Genomic DNA, 19,016 nt, shown 5'->3' with positions numbered 1-19,016 from the left:
ATGGGTTACTTAAGGTATATACCCATTCCTAAATAGGAAGGAAGTCGAAGGGGGTTACAACCCTAGTGATCAAAAAATGCTTCACCGAATCATTGGTTTGAGAAATCTGAAGAGCCTAACGTTTGAACAGTCTGTTGGACTTGACATTATGCAAAGCACCAAGTATTCCTTATAAAGCATGCACTATAACAAGTGTTACTCATGCACTACACCATGTGTACATCATATACCTTGCTACTTGTCATCACATGCAACCTTCCATTTTGTCGAATGTATGGACCCCATATTTCTCTCCCTCCAACCATAGGGGAATGATCTTGATTAGTTTAAAGTTGCTGCCAACCCAGCAACTTGTTTGCTAAACTCTATCTTCTCTATTTTCTCTTTTGATATATGTTTTATCATTATGTCTGCCCCATTCCCATTGGTTTGAACTTTCTCTATTTTCAACAGTTTACTCTCCTACACATCACGAATCCTATGATACCTTACATTAATGTGTTTTGACCTTGAATGATATGCCGAGTTCTTTTTTAGATGAATTGCGCTTTGAATGTCGCAATAAAGAACATAAATTTCTTGATTCTGACCAAACTCTTGCATGAACTTATTCATCCACATGACATCCTTACAACCTTCAATGATTGCGATGTATTCAGCTTCCGTGGTACTCAAAGCAATGCACTTTTGTAATCGGGATTGCCATGAGACAACTTCTCATGCAAAAGTAATCAAATACTCGGAAGTAGATTTTCTTGAATATACATTGTGAGTGCTAGGTCCTTTTTTATTTTAATGATGTCAAAAATAGAATAAGAAGTGTGCTTGTGAAGTTTGGATGAACTCTCCTTGGAACAAGCATTACACTCATCTTGGAAATATGTGCAACACGTGTTTTGTAAGATACATGGGTCAACTGAAACATATGCATCATGAAAAATGGGTTTTTAAGTGATTTACATAATCACCAAATTGATGCACATGTTCCATTTAAACATGATTAGCAAAGTTGCTTGAGTCATTTAGAGGACCAAAAAACATCATTTGCTTGAGTTTTGAAGAGCTACAAGTCACACGTTCAAGGTGACATTAGGTTGGCACGATTTCAAGGATTCTTAATCCTTCTTGCACGTATGAGCTCACCATTTACTCCCCCTATAAATATAGATCATTCCTCATTCATTTTCCTCAAGCATTAATAGCCAATTGACCTCTACTAAGTTCCCATCTGAACTCTTAAGATTGAATTTTGTTTTTGCCATTCCACCCTTTAATCACTCAAAAACTCCTTTCAGTTAGCTTCATTAAACTTCTCTGAACCTAATCACATCATTTGCAAGAAGAATCGTGCACTGAATCAAGCATACCAACTCCATTTTCAAAGCTTTCAAATTGAGCTTCAACAAGTAGAATTCTCCATCAATTCTCTCTAAATTTCTTGCTACAATGTAGCATTTGGCTCTCTAATGCTTATGGCACACTTTGTTTGTAACTGTAACCAAGTTTAGATCATCTGTTTTGAATTCCCTTTTTCAATTTCCTTATGATTTCTTCAAAAACGAGTAAGATGTAGCAAATATAAATTTGGTGCGAGAGTATCATTGAAATCGTCTTGAAGAGATGAATCCAATGGTATCAATCTGGTTCGCTAATTTTAAAGTTTGAGAATCACGATTTGAGGTTGGCGAGAGGTTGAAGACGACCTACGTGGACGTCTCCAACCAATGATCATGTGCCACGCATCTTTTTCAATTCTGATTTGGTTTTGTTTGATTCCGTGTTTTATTGCTAGAGTCCATGATATGCACAACGCGTTTGGTCCCTTGGATCATCTTACTAACACGTTGTCGCTACCGCGAAAATTAACAGAGTCGCCACTAACATATTTATCCTGAAAAGGAAGGGAATGCCAGCAAACCACAAAACAAAACAACGGTCTCACGACCAGAGAAAAAGGGTAAGGGAGTCGGTTACGCGAGGGGAAGGTGCTAGCACCCCTCGCGCCCGTCGTACTCGATGGTATCCACGCCTGTGTCTAAATCTATGGGTGTGTAAGCAAACTTCGCTAATCTGGACTAAAATGAATGCAGAATGTAGGGAAAATAAAGGATTATGCTCGCACGGGCCCTACCCCGCTGCCTACGTATCTGTTTTGCAGAATCAGAGCTACCGTAGCTCGGCTAACTAATTTCTGTTTGTTTTGTGTTTTTTAGGTGAACGAGTTACATTCACACTCCGCTGCTCGACCTTTGGAGACTTATGCTTGGGAATGGAGCGGAAATAACAAGTTCTTAAGAAAAGAAAATCAAAGAGTGTGGTTTGTGTTTTAAAGAATGCATGAGGAAGACCTAAGCTAAGGGGGAAAGCTTGCTACCTAATGTTATCATACAAAGGGTACAAGTCTAAACTAATCTAACAACCTACGAGGGAAAAGGGGAAGCACACAAGAATATCACACAAACGAGCATTCGCTCGTAAAGCAAACAAAACCAACGGTACTGACCGAATGGTAGAAAAGCGGTCCCGCCATAGCCAAGGGGAGCAACTCAACCCAAGTCAACCAAGCATTAGACCTCGCGAAAATGATCGGGCCATAGACAAGAGGGCGGACCCCTCTCAGCAACCAAGCCGTCACGGATCATAAAGGAAAACGGTGCGTGCGTACACCGAGCATCAACGTCGAGCGACGCGAGCTATAAGAAAGGCGGGGGTCCGGCTACATGAACCCTTTTCCTGACATACTCGATAACAAGATCTTGTGCAGGTTCAGAAGCAAGCAACGCGTAGCGTGCGCATACTGAACAGACTCGATGAGACTAGGCGGGGGTTGATTGCTAACCCTTTCCGCATGCCTTCCATGAGGACTTAACGGAGTGCCATATAGGACTTATTACACCGTGACTCCCTGCCGCAAAGCACAAATGTAAACACACCAACAAAAACAGAGCCTCTTTCGAGGGCTTGGCCAGATGCATGTCTAGGTCCTACTTCTCATGTTAAAGGATGATGCGAGAAAGCGATAAAGTGCAAGAGAAATAAAATGAAACGGGAGACAATACTAAACGGATAGCAAATCCGCAATGAGCTAGCAAGCGTAAGCAGAGAAGTCCGAAGTACTTCGCGTAAGCCATCATCCAGCAAAGCGAGTCAGAAAGCGTCGTCGTGAAAGTAGATCACAAGCGACATGTGGCACGCGTCGAGCATAACCACATAAGCAACCTGCAAGAGAACACAAGCCAGACAATGCAGGAATATACATCTCAATGAATGAGAGATCAGATGAATCCCGTCAGGAAGAAGTTCGTATCCCACAAATAAAATGGAACACGACACAAGTCAAGTCGCACCGGAAGCGAATTCGTGTCCCACAAATAAAGTGGAACACGAAGCAAGTCGAATCGCAATCGAAGGCTCTCTCGAAGTACCTCGCACATCTCAGCAAACAAATCAGTAATAACAAGGAGACACGCACCCGCCATAGAAAATAATAGAAGTTAAATTCTAAGTAAATTCTAAAACAACCTCTAACAAGATTAAATTGTTTTTATGACATTTCATCAAGGAATTAGAACTAAACTATGCACATGAACATCAAAATTCTAACAAGGAAAAGATTACATGTTTTTTGTATTCATTTTTATCATGTTAATATCTACCAACAATTATTGTTTTTATGTCATTTTTATCTAGAAAATAATGGAAAGCAAACTATTTTAAAAAAAAAACTAAATCTAATATGATTTTTTATGATTCAGGGAGGTGTAATGTGGAATTAAATGGTGCAGAGAGTAATAGGGGCGTTGGCCTATACAGATGGCCCAAGGACTGTTTTTGTATCATTTTCAGCATAAAAAAAATGGTGTAATTGGGCTATGGGGGAGGTTTGGCTAGCATTTCGTTTGGTCCAAGGGTTTAATCAATTCAAAATTTGTTTGATCCAATTCACTAATCTTAACCCAATCATTAATCTCACGAATATCAAAATGAATTCATATTAATCCAAGTCTTATCACTTAATCATCATCATATTAACAGAAAATTAAAAGAGAAAATTAAAAGAGGAATTAGGTTATATTGGACCTTTGAGTTCTGAAGAACTCAACCTTCATCCTCTTTCTTTGCGCGACGGCGGCGCCACCCTCTCTCCAAGGTTCTTCTCCGATCAAACTCGTTAACACCGCCGCGAGAGATTTCTCCTCCGCCTCACATCTCATCTTAATCTCTCACACTCTCCGACTTCGCTTCAAACAATAGATCCAAGAAAACAGCGGCGATTTTGCAATCGTGAACACGTTGTAGTGTTGTTGCTCCACGGTTTCGAAGTAATCGTGAACACATTGTAGTGTTGTTTAAATTGTTGATGGAGAATCAATGCTGAAATTGTTGAAGCTTGCGGTGACGCGATTATGGTGCGACGGTGAATTGAAGATCCAAGAGAAGTGCTGCAGGTTTTCGAGCTGTGAAGGTTATGGAAGTTGTTGAAGAATTTCTGCAGATTCGATTGAGATTGAAGTTTCGAAGTTACGGCGAGTGCGATGTGTTTTTTGATGCAATAGCCTTGACGTTGAGAAGAGTATCACAGTGATGAAGATTGAAGAATAATGATGATGTTGGTTCTGTTTCAGATTTGTTGAGGAAGAGGAATGAAGTTCTTGATGTTGTGAAACTGTTGCCGAATAGAAAATGAAGAGATGGATTGGTTTTGTTGCAGGTTTCTGATTGAAGATGATGATGAAGATCCGAAAAGTTTGTTACACGGTTTGTTACTGATTCTTTATCTTCTTCATTTTTCAGTTTTTGTTGTGAACTTCTGTTATCGATCTTTCTCCACCCTCTCTTTTTTTGAGTTTTTGTGTATGAATTGCAGAGAGAATGGATTCTCTCTGAGAGAATCGTGAAGAGGTTGAAGAGGTGATGAAGGTTCTCAGTTTTCTGGTGAGGATTGAATGAAGATGATAGAAGTTTCAGAGAGAGTTTTTTTTGGTTCAAGAATTGGTTACGTTTTCGGTTATCCTCCTCTGAATTCTGTTCTGAGTTTTGTTAATCTGATTTTGAATTGGTTTAGCTTTCCGATCCGGTTTCGATTCTAATCAGCTTCCGTTAAATTGTTTCCGTTTTTGTTGAACCGGTTTTCTGATGCTAGACTTTGTTTCGGTTTATTTTCAGAGGCGGCTTGATTTTGAGGCTTTGGCTTGACTGTGTGTTATCCAAAGGATATGGATCAAGGTTGAAGTGCTTGATGAAGGGTCTTCAAGATTGTCAATAGGCTAACAATATTTGTATTTTTTCACTATTCAGGACGATGACAAAACTTGTAATATATGGATGTTGTGAATTCGACTTGAATGACCTTGTAATGAACTTTTGAATATTGAACATAATCACACTTGAATTTTGGATGTATTAGTTTGAATATTGAACAATGAATCTTTTACTTCCATAAGAAATTAAATCAAGATCAATCATGTATCAATTATCTTTGAAGCAACACATAAATTTCATGAATGGTAAAAAATGAATACTTGAACTTGCAACTTTGAACAATGATGTATGCTTTTATTTGTAATTTGGTGGAAAAGAAATTCAAAAATAAGCCTCATACACCTCAGACCAGAATGAGAACTTAACTTCAATGAACCTTGATGAACAAAAGTGCTTTGATCAAAATTTGAAAAATAGAATCAGTTAGATCATCAAATCAAATTTATACTCGAATCATCGAGACCTTGATTCACTCTCAATTCCTTAACTCAGGCCGAACTTGTACAATTGAAAGTATAATGGCGCCTTGAACAATCTTTGAAGATGAATTTGAATTGAAGCATAAAAGCAATCTCAACACACAATTCAATTAACCTCGATTGGCTTTCAACAAACTCAAACATTCAGATGAGAAACTCTTTATTATTTTTCTCTGATTTTTGAATGACAAAATAAACGTCTTTCATAACTTATAGCACAGAGAAGAGGGCAAATTTTGGGGTGCAACAGCTGCCCCTATTCAAACTTCTTGAACCTGACGAGTGAGAAATGAAAGTTTCAAACCGTTGAGGTGGAAGGAGATTGAATACCAGAATGAACTCGAAAATTTGCGCTCTTGATCAATAGAAGATTCCATCTTGCAATAAGAAGGAATGTACCACCCCGCAAGCAGGGAGAAAAAACTTCAATTGACCTGGATTATTAAATAAGCTCCAACTTGTGATAAGAAGGAACAAACAACCCCACAGGGAGGGGGAAAAACTTCAATTGATCTGGGCATCAAGAGAAGGAACATCTCGACTGATCTGGGCATCAGGCGTAGCAGATGTCTTCCGAACAGGAATCGGGGATAGATGTCTAATTCGATCTGGGAATCGAAAGGAGATATTCCGGCTGATCTGGGCATCAACGGGTAGTAAGTATCTCTGGCATGAGTACCAAGGCGACATCTCCATCTGATGCAATTAAATCATCAGGCAGATATTCCAACTGATCTGGGTATCAGCGGCTTGCTCCTTCGTAAGATCGACGAGATCCGGAGGCGGTTCCCTCAACTGAAAGTCTGGTTTATCAGGAATAGTAACAATATCTCTTCCGAACTGTGTACGCCGGGAAAGGAAGTCTTTAACTGATCTAGGCTCGATGCTAGAAAATAAGTAGAACAATCCTCTTCTGATTCAAAACATCAGGATAAGCGCCTGTAATGACTAGGCGAATATTGCTCTCTAGGGAGCATTTGAATCTGGATAACTTTCCTGCAGAAAGAAACAGATATGATATGATTTATGCATGATGCATGTATGAATGTATATGGAATAACGTTCCCGAGAAGGAAGACGCTATATGCTTTTGAGAATGCAATGCAAATGATGCATGATTCGAACGTTGCTTGGGGAGACAACGGAGGAGCACTGAATTGCTGAAGAAGTCCTGGAGAGATTATGGAACTCTGCGGGGAGGACAAGATGAGTGACCACAAGTCACAATTGCGAGCTAGCAAAGATGGATCAGAAATCTACTGGAGATGATCAAACGCGAGCTCTGGTTGGGGAATAAATCCTGCTTGGGAATATGAACATCCTGATTAACCACTTGGGGATTTCCCTGGCAACTTCACTGGAGAAGCAAATTCTCAACACTCTGGGGATGTGGAGATAAGAGCAAGTCATGGAGACAACTCTGATGGGGAGTGACCAACTTGTTTGTATAGGATGCATTCCGTTGGGGAAATCCTTGAAGGAAACAGATTCTGCTGAGGATGCATGTGAATCTTTGTTGAGGAAAGACTCAGTGGAGAATATGAATACTTCTGCATAATGGTCCACTGGGGAGATGAGATCCACTGGGGATAAGGAATTTAGCATAAGAACCTTTGTTAAGACCATTCCACTGGGGAATAAGATGACTCTCTTGGGGAAACAGATCAATCTGTTGGAGAGAGCAACGCTCTACTGGGGAAAATGAGGAACACGGGCAAGGAACCTCATTAAGAGCTTGCTGGGGAATCAGCTACCATCCAATCATGATTCAATTGGGGAGAATGCATTCCGCCGGGGAATAAGGCTTCTGGAGCATGGAGAATGCATTGAGATGTGCTTTGCTGAGGATATGAGAATCTTGGAACAAAGAAAGTCTCATCTGAATGCACTCAGCTGGGGAGTGAGAATCTCTCATTTAGCTAGACCTACCAAGGCACTGACATGGTGCACTTGAAAGGATGTACCTGCGAGATAAACAGATGAAAATGCCCCAGGATATAACATGACGTCCACGGGATTTCCTCACATGGTAGAGGATAGTGATGTTCACCCGTAATGGGCAAATGCAAGAGCAAACAGATTGTCAGACATCTTGGCTTTGAAACTTTCCATACAGGCAATGGATTCTATGAGTTGACAGGCAAGCAGTGATTGGAACACCAAACAAGTATCGGCCGGAGCATCAAACATGCATTGATTCTCCGAGAGAAAGCCACCAGGAAGTGGGCTTAAGGGGTCAAGCGAGTGTTGACTTCAAAGGGACCAAACAAGCATTGGCTTTCATAGTGTTCTGCATATTCGTATTGATTGAAAGGATGTCAACAAGTAATGGGCTTATAGCTTCTCACTGTTGAGGATGACGCCTTTGACTCCCAACGGCCCTCGGATTCACAAGTTGTTAAGCTCACACCTGAACTTTAAACTGAACACCTCCTGATGAGGATAAAACGCCAATGCATAGTGCCTTGCCCCAGCCTGTAAGGACTTTGAAGAAATTCGTCTCGTAAAGACTTCTTGAGATTCGTGCTATCATAGAAAACTTGCTCCAGTATCATGAACTTTGAAATGATGCCCCTGATTGACCAGAGTTGTAGGTAGCTTCAAATGCACTTGGATGAATGCCCCTGATTGCTTAGCACTTAGAGAGATTCTTCGAATCTTGACCTGATTTCCTCAGATTGATTGAAAACTTACTCGATAGAGTATTCAAATGATTTTGTGCCCCTGAGGGTGATCAGACTTTGAAATATTGCTGTCTCTGCTCAACGGAGTTCGGAAGACAACCTGTCCTTTAGGAGGATAAAACTTTTCATCTGAAGTTCATGATGGAAACTTTCCTGATGTTAAGCACTTGTTCATATGCAAAAAATGTTTATTATGAGAAATATAATTCTAATGCAAAGAGTATGTTTGTCCTGAAGTTTAAAGAAACTTATTGAAAGGATGTCGTAACATCGAGTTTTGTAAAAGAAAGATGGTGTGATACCAACTCAAGCGTTTAGAGGATCTCCTAGGAGTCAGCTTACCGTATTCTCGTGTATATTCTGCTTTCGAATTAACCCTGCTTCAATTAGGACTTTTAAGGGTTGTAACGTGGTCAGGTTCACGGTTTTTAGAAAAAAGGATTTTTAGGCTCAAATTATTTGGTGCCCACCCCCTTCATGATGTTCTCCAATCCTAAGTTCAGTTAACTCGACACGAGCATTCATCCTTCAAGTGGAACATGAGATGGTTGAGGAATTGATGAGGTATCTGGACACGGTAGTCACTTTACCTTTCATTTTGGTGTCTGATCACACGACTTTGTTCTTTTGATAAGAATTCTTATTTTGTAATCCTTATTTGCTTTGCTTTTCTTTTTTTTTCGTTTCCCTAACTTTTGCCTGGACAAATTCGTTTGAATTTTGATTTAGATGTCCAGCGGGATGCCCTAACTTTTGGCTAAGTCACTTGTTTTCAAGTTGTTGACTTAGCGGGCTTTTCTTCTTTTTTTGATTTATTCTTTTCTTTTGAACAAGTCGTGTGATCCTGAATCTCTGATTTGTTAGAAGTGATTGTGACTGCCTGAGTCTTTGATTGATGAAGAATTATCATTGTGGTATCATCATATTTTGACCTCTTGATGTGAGGGATAAACCACAGCGGCTTTGATGTTGGTCTCGACCTCCTGATGTGAGGGATAAATTTGATGTCTCGACCTCCTGAGGTGAGGGATAACCGTTGTGGATTTGACTTTCCTCAACCCTTTGAAAGATAGCCATTGTTGTATCCTTATATGTGTGCTCCTGATGAATTTAGAATGCTCGATCAGGTTAACTGAATACTACCCTGCCCCAGGGTTAAAATAAGGGTTTTTTCTGCATAGAAAAGAAACTCCTACTTCGAAGGCTCAGAAGGGTTAACGAAGGTCTATCTCCCTTATATCTCCAGTGTTTGGGGATTTGAAACAATGCCTGTACATCATCAACAGGGTTCTACTCAAAAGCATACCATTTGAGATTATTGGTATTATGTGCTCATCATCCTCCCTTCGGAGTTATCATGCTTTATTACAAGAGTTAGGCATCACAAAAAGCATAGAAAAACATAAATGAGCAAAAGCGAATGGATTTTTTCAAGACAAACATATCCAATGCATTATGATTATAGTTCAAAAACAAACAAGTTTTGCATGCAAACAGAATTGACAAAACAAGAAAGCTTAAACATGAACATGCAAGATGAATTAAGAATTGCCAATGTTGAGGAGATCTTCTCCGTATGGACTTATTGCTTCAAAAGATCCAGTGAGTCAAAGGAGGACTTCAATTCTGGCCCTCAGGTGCGAATGTGATAGCATTTGCATCAATCAGGTCTTGAACCTTGTCTTTGAATGACTTACAGTCTTCAATCAGATAACCAACTTCCCCAGAGTGGAAAACACACCAGGCGTTGCATATGTTCCAACAGAACACTTCAGATTACTTCCTGGAAGAAGATTATGGCGAGGCCATACAGAAGTTGCAAGTGTCCAGCTTTAGGGATTTGAGTTGTGCCAGTGGTGCACAAACTCAAGATACAAGGTGTCTTGCTTATCCCTCGGTTGGGAGCCCCAAATATAGCGACTAGAGTTTGTGAATGCTTTAGGGATTTGAGTTGCCAATGATGCGAACTCAAGAACACGGAGTCTTGCTTATCCCTCGGTCGGGAGCCCCAAATATAGTTGTTGAAACAGAAAACACCATCATGAATGTAGGAAACTTTATATTGCTATCAGCGAACAACAATAACCTCTGACGCTTGGCTATCAAAGTCATTACTTGGAACACACAAGAGTTGTTGTGAAGGAAACCTCTGGCAGTACCAATTGCAAGTGATTCTCATGAGTTACCCCTTGAGGAAGAACAAACATTCTATTTGCAGCAAATGAAATGGGATTGACCAGTAGAAACCATTATGAATAAACTCAAACATCTCTGGATCGAGCAAGTCCTGGACTTTTTGTACCTCAACACCTTGTAAAGCTTGACATTATGATCGGGCGCCCCGATAATGGAAAACACCGAGTATTGTCATCGAAATCAGGAGAGCTATCTGTGGTGAGAAAGAACCAAAGCACAAATCTTAATCAACTGAAATTCCAACAAGCAAGGATGAAACTGGACACAAGGCATGGAGACCTCGTCAGATTGTTTCTCATATTCTTTATGTCTTTGTTGACGAGTGAAGGCTACGGAAAAGGAAACTCCAGGAGGAAGAGGTAACTCGGGATGTGAAGCAGAACCTTGAGAATAAGAGGTGTCTCTGCATATCACTCTCGATTACTGGCTGGCAGAAGATTCTGGCGAAGTCACACGGAATTTGTAAGTGCTTTTAGGGATTCGAGCAATGCAAATGGTGCAATGCTCAAGATAGACAAGGTCTTGCTTATCCCTCGTGCGGGAGCCCCAAGCAATTTCAAAGACTTGTAGATCCTAACATCACGAACAGGTGCCCCATAATAGAATTCACACCTAGTGTCATCGTCATCAAGCAGAGAATTTGCAAACATCAATGCGGTACGGTGCTTAACCAGTTGCAAATAAAGCAAGCATGGAAGCAAATGAGCATAAGACAAGTCTTCAAAAAGAACCCCAACTGAGCTTTCTTCTCGGTAAAATCCCCACAAAGTTGTTCCATGACTGATCTTTTAGCACACAATAAGAACAACTCAAGTCTCTGAGTATGGTGAAAGTACCAAGTTTGAATAAGAATTCCTTGATCTTGAACACCTGTTATGCATGAGATGTATGAGATGTATGATATAAATGCAATGCCATGTTCATTCGATTTCCAAGGAATCCTCATACTTTGATTTTTTAGATAACAAAAGATAGAAGAGCTCGACACGAGGCTTAAAGAAACGATTCCTTGGAAATGGAAGGAACACGTATGCTAGTATGCTAGTTATTTTTTGTACTTCATTTTTTCACAAGTAAATATGCAATGATGCAAAGTGGTGGGAACCACAATACTGGATATATCTGGGATGCCGAGAGATCACACGACACAAGTTCAAAGGTTCGGCACAGTTTCGGAACTCCCCGTAGATCACGGGACACAATCAATAGAAACAGAACCATAGTCACCATCACGGAAATGGAACCACTTGGACAAGAACCAAAATAACCCTCGAACAAGAACCACGGTAACCCACGAACAAGAACCACGGTAACCCACGAACAAGAACCACGGTAACCCACGAACGAGGATAGCGGTAACCCACGAACAAGAACAACGGTAACCCTCGAACAAGAACCAAAGTCACCATCAATGTACCTGTTAAGCAATGATTGATTCCCGCCCCACTCACGGGTAAATCTAGGCCAAGGTAGGTCGAAAAGCCAACAGAGGATCGAATGTAGGCGTTATCATACGATATTGCCTCATTCCACCAAGCTCTGCCCGTGGATACGTGATCATATCAATCAGGCATACGCCTTCTGTCCGTCACGGCCACTCTAGTCCTAGTTCCTATGGTATCACTCATAGCCTGGGTATTGGGCCTTTTACCTCTTGAAACACCCACCCACAGATAGAAGTCCAGACAGTCCAGAATATGATGCAGAAAAGTAAAAGCGCACATAGAATGCAATGCAAACAGGTAAATATGCAAAGCAGTAAAAACACCCAAAGATAAACACACAAGCGCTAGGATCGACTTGCTGAGTCCGGACCAGCAACAGGTCGAGACGTCCCCAGCAGAGTCGCCAGCTGTCGCTACCGCGAAAATTAACAGAGTCGCCACTAACATATTTATCCTGAAAAGGAAGGGAATGCCAGCAAACCACAAAACAAAACAACGGTCTCACGACCAGAGAAAAAGGGTAAGGGAGTCGGTTACGCGAGGGGAAGGTGCTAGCACCCCTCGCGCCCGTCGTACTCGATGGTATCCACGCCTGTGTCTAAATCTATGGGTGTGTAAGCAAACTTCGCTAATCTGGACTAAAATGAATGCAGAATGTAGGGAAAATAAAGGATTATGCTCGCACGGGCCCTACCCCGCTGCCTACGTATCTGTTTTGCAGAATCAGAGCTACCGTAGCTCGGCTAACTAATTTCTGTTTGTTTTGTGTTTTTTAGGTGAACGAGTTACATTCACACTCCGCTGCTCGACCTTTGGAGACTTATGCTTGGGAATGGAGCGGAAATAACAAGTTCTTAAGAAAAGAAAATCAAAGAGTGTGGTTTGTGTTTTAAAGAATGCATGAGGAAGACCTAAGCTAAGGGGGAAAGCTTGCTACCTAATGTTATCATACAAAGGGTACAAGTCTAAACTAATCTAACAACCTACGAGGGAAAAGGGGAAGCACACAAGAATATCACACAAACGAGCATTCGCTCGTAAAGCAAACAAAACCAACGGTACTGACCGAATGGTAGAAAAGCGGTCCCGCCATAGCCAAGGGGAGCAACTCAACCCAAGTCAACCAAGCATTAGACCTCGCGAAAATGATCGGGCCATAGACAAGAGGGCGGACCCCTCTCAGCAACCAAGCCGTCACGGATCATAAAGGAAAACGGTGCGTGCGTACACCGAGCATCAACGTCGAGCGACGCGAGCTATAAGAAAGGCGGGGGTCCGGCTACATGAACCCTTTTCCTGACATACTCGATAACAAGATCTTGTGCAGGTTCAGAAGCAAGCAACGCGTAGCGTGCGCATACTGAACAGACTCGATGAGACTAGGCGGGGGTTGATTGCTAACCCTTTCCGCATGCCTTCCATGAGGACTTAACGGAGTGCCATATAGGACTTATTACACCGTGACTCCCTGCCGCAAAGCACAAATGTAAACACACCAACAAAAACAGAGCCTCTTTCGAGGGCTTGGCCAGATGCATGTCTAGGTCCTACTTCTCATGTTAAAGGATGATGCGAGAAAGCGATAAAGTGCAAGAGAAATAAAATGAAACGGGAGACAATACTAAACGGATAGCAAATCCGCAATGAGCTAGCAAGCGTAAGCAGAGAAGTCCGAAGTACTTCGCGTAAGCCATCATCCAGCAAAGCGAGTCAGAAAGCGTCGTCGTGAAAGTAGATCACAAGCGACATGTGGCACGCGTCGAGCATAACCACATAAGCAACCTGCAAGAGAACACAAGCCAGACAATGCAGGAATATACATCTCAATGAATGAGAGATCAGATGAATCCCGTCAGGAAGAAGTTCGTATCCCACAAATAAAATGGAACACGACACAAGTCAAGTCGCACCGGAAGCGAATTCGTGTCCCACAAATAAAGTGGAACACGAAGCAAGTCGAATCGCAATCGAAGGCTCTCTCGAAGTACCTCGCACATCTCAGCAAACAAATCAGTAATAACAAGGAGACACGCACCCGCCATAGAAAATAATAGAAGTTAAATTCTAAGTAAATTCTAAAACAACCTCTAACAAGATTAAATTGTTTTTATGACATTTCATCAAGGAATTAGAACTAAACTATGCACATGAACATCAAAATTCTAACAAGGAAAAGATTACATGTTTTTTGTATTCATTTTTATCATGTTAATATCTACCAACAATTATTGTTTTTATGTCATTTTTATCTAGAAAATAATGGAAAGCAAACTATTTTAAAAAAAAAAACTAAATCTAATATGATTTTTTATGATTCAGGGAGGTGTAATGTGGAATTAAATGGTGCAGAGAGTAATAGGGGCGTTGGCCTATACAGATGGCCCAAGGACTGTTTTTGTATCATTTTCAGCATAAAAAAAATGGTGTAATTGGGCTATGGGGGAGGTTTGGCTAGCATTTCGTTTGGTCCAAGGGTTTAATCAATTCAAAATTTGTTTGATCCAATTCACTAATCTTAACCCAATCATTAATCTCACGAATATCAAAATGAATTCATATTAATCCAAGTCTTATCACTTAATCATCATCATATTAACAGAAAATTAAAAGAGAAAATTAAAAGAGGAATTAGGTTATACTGGACCTTTGAGTTCTGAAGAACTCAACCTTCATCCTCTTTCTTTGCGCGACGGCGGCGCCACCCTCTCTCCAAGGTTCTTCTCCGATCAAACTCGTTAACACCGCCGCGAGAGATTTCTCCTCCGCCTCACATCTCATCTTAATCTCTCACACTCTCCGACTTCGCTTCAAACAATAGATCCAAGAAAACAGCGGCGATTTTGCAATCGTGAACACGTTGTAGTGTTGTTGCTCCACGGTTTCGAAGTAATCGTGAACACATTGTAGTGTTGTTTAAATTGTTGATGGAGAATCAATGCTGAAATTGTTGAAGCTTGCGGTGACGCGATTATGGTGCGACGGTGAATTGAAGATCCAAGAGAAGTGCTGCAGGTTTTCGAGCTGTGAAGGTTATGGAAGTTGTTGAAGAATTTCTGCAGATTCGATTGAGATTGAAGTTTCGAAGTTACGGCGAGTGCGATGTGTTTTTTGATGCAATAGCCTTGACGTTGAGAAGAGTATCACAGTGATGAAGATTGAAGAATAATGATGATGTTGGTTCTGTTTCAGATTTGTTGAGGAAGAGGAATGAAGTTCTTGATGTTGTGAAACTGTTGCCGAATAGAAAATGAAGAGATGGATTGGTTTTGTTGCAGGTTTCTGATTGAAGATGATGATGAAGATCCGAAAAGTTTGTTACACGGTTTGTTACTGATTCTTTATCTTCTTCATTTTTCAGTTTTTGTTGTGAACTTCTGTTATCGATCTTTCTCCACCCTCTCTTTTTTTGAGTTTTTGTGTATGAATTGCAGAGAGAATGGATTCTCTCTGAGAGAATCGTGAAGAGGTTGAAGAGGTGATGAAGGTTCTCAGTTTTCTGGTGAGGATTGAATGAAGATGATAGAAGTTTCAGAGAGAGTTTTTTTTGGTTCAAGAATTGGTTACGTTTTCGGTTATCCTCCTCTGAATTCTGTTCTGAGTTTTGTTAATCTGATTTTGAATTGGTTTAGCTTTCCGATCCGGTTTCGATTCTAATCAGCTTCCGTTAAATTGTTTCCGTTTTTGTTGAACCGGTTTTCTGATGCTAGACTTTGTTTCGGTTTATTTTCAGAGGCGGCTTGATTTTGAGGCTTTGGCTTGACTGTGTGTTATCCAAAGGATATGGATCAAGGTTGAAGTGCTTGATGAAGGGTCTTCAAGATTGTCAATAGGCTAACAATATTTGTATTTTTTCACTATTCAGGACGATGACAAAACTTGTAATATATGGATGTTGTGAATTCGACTTGAATGACCTTGTAATGAACTTTTGAATATTGAACATAATCACACTTGAATTTTGGATGTATTAGTTTGAATATTGAACAATGAATCTTTTACTTCCATAAGAAATTAAATCAAGATCAATCATGTATCAATTATCTTTGAAGCAACACATAAATTTCATGAATGGTAAAAAATGAATACTTGAACTTGCAACTTTGAACAATGATGTATGCTTTTATTTGTAATTTGGTGGAAAAGAAATTCAAAAATAAGCCTCATACACCTCAGACCAGAATGAGAACTTAACTTCAATGAACCTTGATGAACAAAAGTGCTTTGATCAAAATTTGAAAAATAGAATCAGTTAGATCATCAAATCAAATTTATACTCGAATCATCGAGACCTTGATTCACTCTCAATTCCTTAACTCAGGCCGAACTTGTACAATTGAAAGTATAATGGCGCCTTGAACAATCTTTGAAGATGAATTTGAATTGAAGCATAAAAGCAATCTCAACACACAATTCAATTAACCTCGATTGGCTTTCAACAAACTCAAACATTCAGATGAGAAACTCTTTATTATTTTTCTCTGATTTTTGAATGACAAAATAAACGTCTTTCATAACTTATAGCACAGAGAAGAGGGCAAATTTTGGGGTGCAACAGCTGCCCCTATTCAAACTTCTTGAACCTGACGAGTGAGAAATGAAAGTTTCAAACCGTTGAGGTGGAAGGAGATTGAATACCAGAATGAACTCGAAAATTTGCGCTCTTGATCAATAGAAGATTCCATCTTGCAATAAGAAGGAATGTACCACCCCGCAAGCAGGGAGAAAAAACTTCAATAGAAGATTTTTATTTCCTTTGATGTTTGATTCTAACTTTTATTACATTTTGTAATTTAATTTCTCCCTCCATCTATTTTCTTTTGATTTTGTGGGTGTAAGTCTTGATGAATCCATTGTGTAGAGACTTTGATTTTATCATTTCTTTGATGGATCATTAAGATGATATCCCATTATGATCAAAAGAAATTCATCTGGACACTTGGTTTTGTTTGTTTTGATCTATTCCCTCCCTATTCATCTCAATCCCATTCTTGTTTTTGGCTTTTATTTTACATGTGTTGCAAATTTCAGGAGAATGATTTACATATAATTTCTCTAATTTGTTCTTAAACACATAGATTGTTATTGACCGGCCTTGTTGTAGGGTGACTCTATATAAGTTACTTGGTGATTGCTTAACATTGCGCTAAATTTGTCACGTATCGGAAAATGATCATTCGTGGCCCAAAGCTATGTTTGTAAGCCTAAGGATGGTTGATTGTTTGATAATTGGCTCAAGACCTTTGAAAACTTGTTGTGTGGAGGCTTTGATTCTATCAATACTCTAATGAATTCTCAATAACTTTCACCTAAGTTCATTAGTCAACCATTATTGATCATTCACTTTGACAATAAACTTCTAACCACTAACTTCTAACTTTATTTTTATGTTTCTTTGTACTACTTTGCTTTATTATACTTCTATTTTATCTTATGCTTTTATTTCACTATTTCTCATTCATCATCATGTTTATGTTTATGTTCATTTTCCCTTTGTCCACTTGGACCTATATTTATGCTCATGCACTTTTTATTTTGTCCATTTGGACTTTTTATTTTGTTCTTAAAACATTAATAATCAACTTGAACCATAAAAAACTTAACATGGACTTTGGTTACTATACCCTAAGCTTGGAGGATGGACTATTGGACTAAGACTTTGATACCTTGGATTTATTCTGTTAATATTCTGGAGTCCTTGGAGTTTACTCCAAGGTATTGGGTTGTTTTTATTTGTGTGTAAGTTATTTTGAGTTCCATATTTTGTCTGAAGTCCTTGTGATTTATTCTAAAGCATTGTGATTGAGAATTCTTATGTATGCAGCTGTTACTCTGGCCAATTTTTGTCTTAAGTTCTTATGGTATATTTTCAAGGCTTCAATTGCAAGCTACTCATAAAAAAATGTTATACTCATTGAAGACTTTGCTTGATCAATGATTCATCTGAGGCTTATTTCATCTGGTACTTGGTATTGTACTTGCTTGGTTGGTTAATCTAAAGGAAGAAAATGCTTATGTTGACTTTATATCAAGTGTTGACTTCTTGATTGGTTAGATTGTTCTTGTCCTAAGCTTTTATTTTATGCTTTAGGATAGTCCCTTCATCTCCTTCCATCTTTTTAGATTTTCAAAACTTCTCCCTCTCTTTCAAAAATCTTCTTATGTTTCCAAACTCTTTGATAAAAACTTTCTTTAAAATCTTTTTGCCCTTAGTGGCTCTTCTTTCAAAGTTTGGACATGGGTAATTGTTATGGCGGAGTGTAATCCCATAACCCCTTGATATTGATTGATACGATTGGTTCTTTTCCACTTGAAAGAGCTAGTGGCATAATTGTTGATTTTATCCTAGTTGAAGCCTTTCTTTCACTTGTGATGCAAATAATTCGTTTGTTCTCATGTTCAAGTATGGTTGGTTGGGTTTTATCCCCTATGATGATAAAGTGTCTATCCAGTTTTAAATCAAAATCTTTTGTTTCCCTTTTAAGTGGAACCACATTTGCTCTGACTTCTCCATTTCACTAAGGAGGTATGTAGGCACAAAATGTTATGTCTTGCCGAGCATAGTTTTAAAACCAATAAACTCTCTTTTGTACACAATTTCTTTTAACACAGATTTTCAAAAAAGTTCTTGTGAAGTACCACAGATGTGAGGGGTGCTAATACCTTCCCCTCTCATAATCAACCCCCGTACCTAAGATCTCTACTCTTTATTAGTTTTTTTTTTGTTTTAAAAACTTCTTTGGGTTTTATTTCGCTCTTTTCCTTTTTCCTTTGGAAACAATAAAATGCGTGACGACTTTCACTAAAATAATGAGTCAAGTCAGTCAATGGCTTAGGTCTCAATATTTCCCTGCTACACCAATCAGAGAGATTGCCAGGAGGAGGTTAAAGCATGTTCCATAAAGAGAATTACACCCATAAGCTCTACAAATAAAGCATCCCCTGGCCCAAAA

The sequence above is a fragment of the Vicia villosa genome, linkage group LG5 (assembly GCF_029867415.1).
Source record: "Vicia villosa cultivar HV-30 ecotype Madison, WI linkage group LG5, Vvil1.0, whole genome shotgun sequence".
NCBI classification, from domain to species: domain Eukaryota; kingdom Viridiplantae; phylum Streptophyta; class Magnoliopsida; order Fabales; family Fabaceae; genus Vicia; species Vicia villosa.
The sequence above is the reverse complement of the archived record's forward strand: the minus strand, read 5'-3'. Positions refer to the sequence as shown.